The sequence below is a fragment of the Penaeus chinensis genome, chromosome 33 (genome assembly GCF_019202785.1).
Source record: "Penaeus chinensis breed Huanghai No. 1 chromosome 33, ASM1920278v2, whole genome shotgun sequence".
Taxonomy (NCBI): Eukaryota; Metazoa; Arthropoda; class Malacostraca; order Decapoda; family Penaeidae; genus Penaeus; species Penaeus chinensis.
Genome location: NC_061851.1, coordinates 24,295,182 through 24,305,181, shown reverse-complemented (window position 1 = coordinate 24,305,181; position 10,000 = coordinate 24,295,182).

Here is a 10,000-nt window from a genome sequence, read left to right as displayed (position 1 = left end):
AGAAGGAGGGAGGAGCGGAGGGGGGAGGAATGAGGAGGAGAGGAGAAGGAGAAGGGGGGAGGAGAAGGAGAAGGAGGGGGTAGGGTAAGAAGGGAGGAGGAAGAGTAGAAGGACGAGGGGGGAGGAAGAAAAGGCAGGAGGGAGGGGAGGAGAAGGAGGAGGAAGAATAGAAGAAGGAGGGAGGTGGAGAAAAAGGAGGGGAGGAGAAGGAGGAGGAAGAGAAGAAGGAGAAGGGAAGTGGAGAAGAAATTAGAGGGATGACAAAGGGAAGGAGGGAAGGGAGCAGAATGGGGGAAGGGGATAGAAGTGATGCGGATGGTTGAAGGAGGAGGTGGGGAGAGGATGGGGGGGGGGGGGGGGGTTACAGCTGTAGGAAGGGGGGAAAAAGGATTAAAAAATGAGGGGAGTTCAAAAGTTTGCTTTGAGGTGGGCCCAGGAGAGCGTGCGAGGCGAGTTCTTAGATTTCAGTTGGTGATCTGTGTTAGCTACCATAACACAGGAAGCTCTGGCGTGCACTCCAGCAAAGAAGTGAATCTTCAGGCTCGGGAGAAACAGACAGTGAGTAAGAAATACGTACGGGGAATTTTAAAATCAATTTTCAGACTGGACATTTACAAGATAACAATATATTTACAACTCTTTACAAGTGTTATTAACAATGTGGTGTTAACAGTGCTAGTACAAGGACATTCTTGGCCTTATTAATACGGCACTTAAATACAGGCATATCAAAGATACAGCCTTGGTATTAATGACTATAGATCTGGTGTTATATGACATTCCTGGTGTTAGGAAGTGCGTATCGGTGTTAATAAGCACATCCATGGCATTGGTAGTTACAGTATCAGTGCTATTAAATACAACAAATACAAAAATTAGCTAATAATCCCTTTGACATAAACACATACCTTCATCCAGGTGGCAGCGCAGAAGGGTGTGGCAACAGCGACAGACACTTAGTATGACACAGTGCAACAGCTCTGGGTGATATTGCAAGTGATCAATGTCGAGTTGCATTATCACACCCCAGTGTTGACGAGTGTGGCAGAGCTATTGAATCAATATCAACTGTACAATGATGCTTAAAAATGATGTAATGTATTGCAATTGTATGTAAATTTGTATCAGTTATTGGGTGTGGCACGAAGAGTTTACAAATCGTCGTGTTGGTGATAAAGAAGATAGAGTATTGATTCTGAATATTGAATAATTTCAGCTGAAACTTGATTATGCATGATGACACTCTAGGATTTATCATCTTATGAATATGACGGTTGTGCAATAAAGAGGTTATCTTTGTTGAATTATTAATGATAGAAAATATGTAATAAAGATAATAATGAAAACATGATATAATAACAGGGTAACAGCGACACACACTTAATGATGATATCATTAGAATCACAAAGATGAAAATGAGAGTAATGATTATGAGTTTACTGATGACAGTAGATGATCAAAATCATTAAAAGGATAATTATAAGGGTAATGATAATATGAAGATGATGATGATGTTAACAATGATACCGATACTGATAGCGATAATGATCTGGTTATTATCCTATCAACTTATTCACTAACTCAAAACCTTCTTCATATGTTCTAATTACCCATCATCAATTAAGGTATGTTATCATGAAAAGAAAGAGAAACATTTTTACTTTAAGGCAAAATGAATTTACTGAATCGCTTCCAGTTCAGGATTTGGCAACAGTTGAATCCAAATGGCATTGGGATCGAGTACACTGGCTTTGCGTGGGGACATAACACAGGGCTGCGTATTGGTACTGCATGACCGTGGATCTATGCATGATTCTGAATGGTTGGTAGACTGAGGGAAGAGGGGAGGAGAGGAAGGTGTGGGCGAATGGAGAGAAGGAAGGAGTGGGAGAGGGTAGAGGAGGAAGGGGCAAGGGGAGGGGAGAGGAGGAAGGGGCAGCGGGATAGGGGAGGAGGAAGGCGTGGGGGGAGAGAAGAGGAAGAGATAGGAAAGGGTGGAGAAGGAAGAGGCAGGGGGAGGGAAGAGGAAGAGGTGGGAGAGGAGGGAGGATGAAGGGGCAGTGGGAGTAGAGAGGAGGAAGGAGTGGGGGTAGGGGGAGAAGTTAAAGAGAGGGAAGGCAATGTGAGTTGAAAGGGATAGGGAGCGGGCAAATGGAGAAGAAGAGGAACCGACCGTGGGGACTGGGGGGAGATTAGGTAGGGTGGGGAAGATGGAGGAGGTTAGGGAGAGGGAGAGGCAAACAGTAGGGGAGAAAAAGTGGGAGAAAATTGAAGGAACCAGAAGAGGGTGTTGGAGTGAGAGGCAGAGGGGTAAAGAGTCAAACACTGGGGGATGGGGGAGGGGGGAGAGGACTTTGGATTAGGTTGAGGGAGGAGGAGGGGGGAGAGGGAGGGAAAGGTCAAGGTCAGAGGCGCCCTTCGGACATAAGCGGGAATGTGACCGGAATGACCTTTCTGACAAAGAGAGGGAGGGAGGAAGGGAGAGAGGGAGGGAGGGAGAGCGCGAGATAGAGAGATAGAGAGATAGAGAGAGAGAGAGAGAGAGAGAGAGAGAGAGAGAGAGAGAGAGAGAGAGACAGAGAGAGAGAGAGAGAGAGAGAGGAATAGAGAGAGAGAGAGACAGAGAGAGAGAGAGAGAGAGAGAGAGAGAGAGAGAGAGAGAGAGAGAGAGAGAGAGAGAGAGAGAGAGAGAGAGAGAGAGAGAAATTGAGAGAGAGAGAGAAATAGAGAGAGAGAGAGAGAGAGAGAGAGAGAGAGAGAGAGAGAGAGAGAGAGAGAGAGAGAGAGAGAGAGAGAGAGAGAGAGAGAGAGAGAGAGAGAGAGAGAGAGAGACAGAGAGAGAGAGAGAGAGAGAGAGAGAGAGAGAGAGAGAGAGAGAGAGAGAGAGAGAGAGAGAGAGAGAGAGAGAGAGAGAGAGAGAGAGAGAGAGAGAGAGAGAGAGAGAGAGAGAGAGAGAGAGAGAGACAGAGAGAGAGAGAGAGAGAGGGGAGAGAGAAAGAGAGAGAGAGAGAGAGAGAGAGAGAGAGAGAGAAGGATAGAAAGAGAGAGAGAGAGAAGGATAGAAAGAGAGAAAGAGAGAAAGAAAGACGGAAAAAAGAAAGAAAGAAAGAAAGACAAACAGAGCAGATAAGAAATAAAATACCCTCTCCCCCCTAACCCCCACCTACCCTCCGCTCTAACAAAGGGAATAAACCAGAACCACAAATAAAAATAGGTTTGAAAAAAAAGAGCATATTAAATACAAGTAATAGATAACAATGATAAAGACAGGAGAGAGAGAAAGGAAATAAAAACGAACTCGGTGCAAAGTGCGGCAAGGAAATGTATTTTCAGTAATATTCATAACGATGCTGTCTTTCATTTTTATTGAAATCACTCATAAACAGACAGACAAAGAGATTAATAAAATACCGATCGACAGATAATTCAACATCGATATACACCTAGATGGGCAGATAAGACCTTTTACACAAGATACGAAAACTTGCGGAAGTTGGTCCGTTAAAGGAGTAAGGAGGTCGTTACGTCACCGTGCTCATGAAGATGGGCCTTCGCTTATTTATAGAAGGAGTCGAGATAATAAATTAACTGCATCAAAATTGCATTTCATTAAGAGATGACAAAATGTTGCCTGAGGGCTTCCTGGCGCTCGGAGAGAGAACTGCATTCTACGATGAGCTGTGCGTCATGTTCGCCGCCATCGCTGATCTTAAAATAAATAAATAATGATGGGTTCGTATCCCCTGCAAATGTATGTTCCAAACAAATGATTCGTTCTGTAAAGATTATGACTCTTGACGCAGGAAATGATAACGGAATATAAACCCATTTATGTTGCAGAATAACAAAAATATATTTTTTTATGTTTTATGTTATTCCGTATAGATAAATGATAATCAAAATATATTTCATAATGTTATTGCTTTAATAAATACATTAATTTACTTTAGGTTGTATTAAATCGAGGAAAAGCTCAATTATGTTAAATAGACTTGGAGATGGAACGGATTCAATATTACAGTCTCTGTGTCTAAAGCCAGTCATGAAAACACGTCAACTATGTACCTCCATGTGTTAGTGGTGCACCTGGGTTGGCTGACGGTCCTTATAAAACTACCCTTGATACTGAGACAGCGACAGAGTACAGCTGACACCATGGAGTGTAGAACGTTTTGAATAAGTAAAATTTCAGATATAATTCAAGTGGAACTGTGAAGTACAGTTCTCTACGTCTAACTTATCATTATGATAATGATGATGATAACTGTCGTGAACCACGAGTTAGTAATTAACGACCTCGCTAGGGAATGACTAAGGAATGGTTAGATATTATAAGGTGCCAGTATTAGTTCTAGAATGAATTCATCTTCTGTGCCTCATGGATTACCTTAGCGTGTTGCTGTTACGTCTCTCTTCTCAAAGAAGTACCAATCACTTGGACCTGCCTGGAAGAGCCAGTCAAAATGACCGTGCCTACGTTGGTAACTTTGGGATTTTTTTTCCCGTGACATGCCCGGGCTTTCCTAGCTCTTCAAATCCTACGTTGTGTCTGACAAGGGTAGGTGCTGAATGATAGTAGTGTGAAGCTTGATTTTGAGCTCTCGCGCTTGTCTGCATACCATTGCCTAGTAAAACGTAATGTTGCTTACACTTTTTACAACACTATTTTATCAATGTCAGAGCTTCAGTCTACTAATATCTCTTTATGTTCGTAGATGCCCTCTCGTTTTGTAATATCTAACCCAAACCGGGTTTCACTATGACTCTGGGCTGTAAAACGCTCATACCACAAGTTTCTATATGCGTCCTTTTTATAGCATTGGAGATTAGCTCTCTTTTATTTAATTAAAAAAGTTGCCTTGGCCAGCTACCAAGTCAGCCAGCCATAACCATCACACCGTTACCTCCACGGAGAACATTCATAGACAGGTACACGATGAACTGAATTATCTGTCGGCTGTTCATCGAGTCTTAAACTCACGAACTGCGACGAGGTTTGTTATAGGGGAAACAATAGTAGCAGCAGGTTTATATCATCAACTCAGTTTTGATACACAGGACTAACCTTTTCGCAATTGTCAACCGTACACAATAATCTAATTATGTTATTAGCAGAATCGATACAAACAATAGATTATGCTGAAAGATGACTTAGAATAATTATTGTCGTTACTGATTAATCAGTTTGTGTGAGATTTCAACATCTTTTCAGCTCCATGTGGTTATCATTATCAAGTTAGCAAATTTTTACTTATGCAATGCTTCACATGCTGCGTTCGTTAGTCTGCTTAACGAATTGCCGACATATGAAATAGTTTATACGAAAATATGGTATTCAAAGAAAACGAACGTATGCATCGTGTTTGTAGAAAATTTGGTATATAGAAGAGGGACTACATTACATTAGAATCCTCTGCTCTCAAACGAAGATGACTTGTAAGATTGAATAATACGCACATGATATAAACACCAATAACCTGTAAAAAAAAAAAAAAAAAAAGCAATAACAGTGTTATGCAAACACACTACATAAGAAAGTTGTTCAAAATGACAGTAAATAGGTCTATAATCGTGACTAATGTAACGATAATGAAACCTTACTCTTAAAATTAAAAGAAATTAGAATTAACTCCTCCTTAGGACTTTTTTCTCATACAGCCCAAACGAAATTACAAATTGAAACATTCCATTTTTGTCTTCATGTACTTATACAGTCTACGGGGATTGCAACAACGATTTAACTAGTGGTAACAACTCTCTTAAGTCGATGTTTTTCGCTTCTTTTATAACTCCAGTCTTTATAGCTACGTTTCGAATCACTCTTAGTAAGATTTGTCTTCATTTTTTGTTCTTTATTGATAATGACTCGAAATGAAAATCTGTTTAACAATGTTCATACCTTGATATCTGTTTTACAGGTGGATATAATTTTGTTTACTAATTTCATAGTTTTCCTTAATTGATAATTTTCGTAAAAAATAAAGAAAATTTGATATATATAATATATATACTGATATGAATTTATATATAATTATATGTATACACATAAATATGTATAAATATATACGTATGTATATGTCACATATATAAATATATAGATATATAAATATATAAAACTATAAAACACACACACACACACACACACACACACACACACACACACACACACACACACACACACACACACACACACACACATGTATATACATGCGCTTCTTAACCGCGTAGTACACAACATGCAACGCTACCGTTCCCGGGAACAGCTCGGCCTGACGTATCTGATTGTGGAAAACATTTCTATGAAAACAGAATATTTCGGACTTTGTCGCGATGGTTTAAAGAGAAGGGGAGAGTTGACGATAATGACAATGGAAAGGACAATATCAGTGATAATGAAGATTTATTATAACAACAATGATAGTGTAAAGGTAATGATAATATTAAGTGATGTATCACCGAAGATAAAAGTAATAATTATCATAGCAGGAATATAGTACTAATTATCATTATGATTCTTATAAGTGTCAGTGTGCCGATCGTAACTTTAACATCAATGACTATAATAAGACAATGATAATAATGTTACAAACGAGTCAATGAAAATGATATGATATGAACGTCAATGCTAATAACAAATAACAGTAATATAAACAACAATGGTAATAAAAATAAGTCAATAATAATCGTGATTATGGAAAAACCATAAGAATAATAACACAAATACAAATAATAATAACAACAATGTCCATGATAGCTGTAATACATTAATGATGATGATAACAATGATAATTCACAGCAGTAACAACAACAATAATAATGATAAACATCAAGTTGTATTTGCGAAGGTCCATTACCACAGAGGGGGTCCAACCACAACTTTTTCATTTTCTAAGGATGTCCATTTCCAGACGACATATATAACTTTAGTTATTATTATTTTGAATAATTATTCATTGAAATCTAAACCACTGCATTTTCACTTATAGTACGTATTTTATGTATTATTTTGATATGTTTTTTGCGTACATTCACACACTATGTGATTATGAAATTCAGGACAGACAGTCAACAAGACCGATCGAGGATGAGGATCGTATAGTTTCTAGATATACACATATTTTATTTTCTATGTCACTCATAAATCATTTCTTGTACATTGAGTGAAGAATGCTATATAAAAAGATACCTAATATTGTTCTGCATAATAATAACCAATAAAACACATTAGAAACTTTATAGTAACAGAATATTCATACAAAAATGCAAAGAATCCTGATTTGACAAACCGGAAATGCCCGGCGAGAGGCTACCGCAATTTCAAGGTCTAAAAGTTTAGGGGTAAACTTACATATTTTGGAATACACGGTTAAGATGCTTATGTATGTATGTATGTATGTATGTATGTATGTATGTATGTATGTATGTATGTATGTATGTATGTATGTATGTATGTATGTATGTATGTATATATGTATGTATTTCTCTCTCTATCTCTCTCTCTCTCTCTCTCTCTCTCTCTCTCTCTCTCTCTCTCTCTATATATATATATATATATATATATATGTATATATAGCGCCGGTCTCTACCAAGTCTATACAAGTACTTATATAGAGCTTGGTCTCTAACACTTGATACGTCTGTTCTTCTGTGGGTAATAACACAACAGAATAGTGCGTTTCGAGGGGCCAAGTCGCGGCGGCTCGCGGAAGGTAACATGAGGCTGGCTGGGTCGTGGCAATCTTTGCATACACGGAAAAAGGGTCTCTAAAGCACCATATGCCGGCGGGCGCCCTTATCTGCCTCTAAAATTCATATCTTCAAGCCTCTTCTCCCGAAATATTGCACATCGCCATGCTCAAACGGCATTCACACAATATATTATATATATATATATATATATATATATATATATATATATATATATGAATATATGAACATATATGTGTGTGAATGAGTGTGTGTGTGTGTGTGTGTGTGTGTGTGTATATATATATATATATATATATATATATATATATATATATGAATAGTAAAACACTCTTCCGTAGAAAAACCCACAATGCAATAATGACATTTATTGAAACTGAGACTACAGTTTCGAAATCCACCTGGATTCCATCTTCAGGTCTGAAGAGGAAAGGGAGAGTAGGGGTTATAAAAGAGAGAGAGGAGAGGCAACGTGGTAACGCGGGGTAGGTGAGAACAGACGAACGGAAGCGAAGGGAGGTCAGTTCAGATCGTTTTGCCTTCTGACAAGGGCAACTCGGTGGTGGTCCTCGACCGTACCTCCTACCAGCAGAAGGCCCGGGACTTGTTGGATGACGCTTTTACCTATGACCCCCTGACCAGCGACCCCCGTGAACGCATAGCTACTACTTTCCACCGTCGCCTGAAGGAGATAGCAGCCTGTTTCCCGGAGACGAATCTCTACCAGAGGTTCAAGGTCAACAGCCCTCGACTCCCTCATTCCTATGGGCTTCCTAAAACTCATAAGCCGGCCTTGCCTCTGCACCCCATCATCTCTTCCTGGGGATCTGTGACACACCTTGCGGCCTGGCTAGCGAAGTCGATCACTCCCCTTCTTGGCACCTTCTCTCCTGCTCACCTCCGCCACTCTCAGGACTTCATCTCCCGTGTCCGTGGCGTCTCGCCGGCAATCATGATGAGTTTGGATGTCAACCCCCTGTTTACCAAGGTCCCGCTTGATGACGTCATTGCTTTCCTTCAGAGGAGGCTCCCCCCAGAGGATCCTCGTCTCCCTCTGCCCACCGACGTCTTCCTCTTGCGGATTCGTCTGTGGGTGGAGTCTAATTCCTTTTTCTTTGATGGTCGCTTCTACTCCTAGACATTCGGTGTTGCCATGGGCTCTCCCCTCTCTCTCCCCTCTCTCCAGTTTTGACTAACCTGTTCATGGACTTCTTCGAATCTGAGCTTCTCCCTTCCATCTCCCTTCGTCCGTCGGTTTGTGACGATGTCTTTGCTCTCCGGCCTAATGATCCTGCCCTGTTCTCGGATTTCCTGACGCATCTGAAATCTCTCCTTCCATCCGTTTCAAAGTGGAATGGGAGGTTGACAACAAGCTCCCCTTCTTGGACCCTAGTTCTTTGCTCTGCTGACCACTTCTCCTTCTCCATATACAGGAAGCCTATGCATAGTGGTATGTACATACACGTCTCATACCATCCTCTCCATGTAAAGAAAGGTGTTGGCACTTCGCTGTTGCTCGACGCCCTCCGCATCTGTGACCCACAGTACCTGAATAGAGAGAGCAACTTCCTGCGTCGTTCATTCTCCAAAATGGGCTACCCTCATGTTCTCTACGTTGCGTTATCCAGGGCACGGCGTACCTTCTACCACGACCCCTCTCCTAAAGAGACTCCACACCTGCCCGTGCTCAGCCTGCCCTACATTGAGATCTACTCTATCAGTCGCTCTCTTCACCCTCTCAACTGCAGGCTGATCTTTTGCCAGGTGAACACTCTCCGTCGCAAGCTGGTCTACACCAGTCCTCCTATCAGATGGACTGGTCAGCGGCACGAATTGTCTTTCCTTGCACTGGTGTTCATGCCCGCAGACTGGTGGAATCCTCCTTAATAAAACTACTGCCTAATTTCAACCTGAACAGTGGCTTTTCTCCTCCTGTCTCCCCGCCTCCCACATCATCCGCCTTCTCCCTTACCCCGGCCACCCTGCGCATAGTCCAACTGATCTTCCGACCTGATCTGACCTCCCTTCACTTCCATTCATCTGTCCTCAACTGCCCCTCTGTTACTGCGTTGCCTCTCCTGCATTGCCTTTCGAAACTGTAGTTTCACTTTCAATAAATCTTGTTTTTTGCATTGTGGGTTTTTCTACCACACACACACACACACACACACACACACATATATATATATATATATATATATATATATATATTGTGACATTTCAAACTCTTCAAGAATTTCTCATCAAATGGATAAGTAATTAAAGACTTTGATAAAAAACAAAATAGAGAACA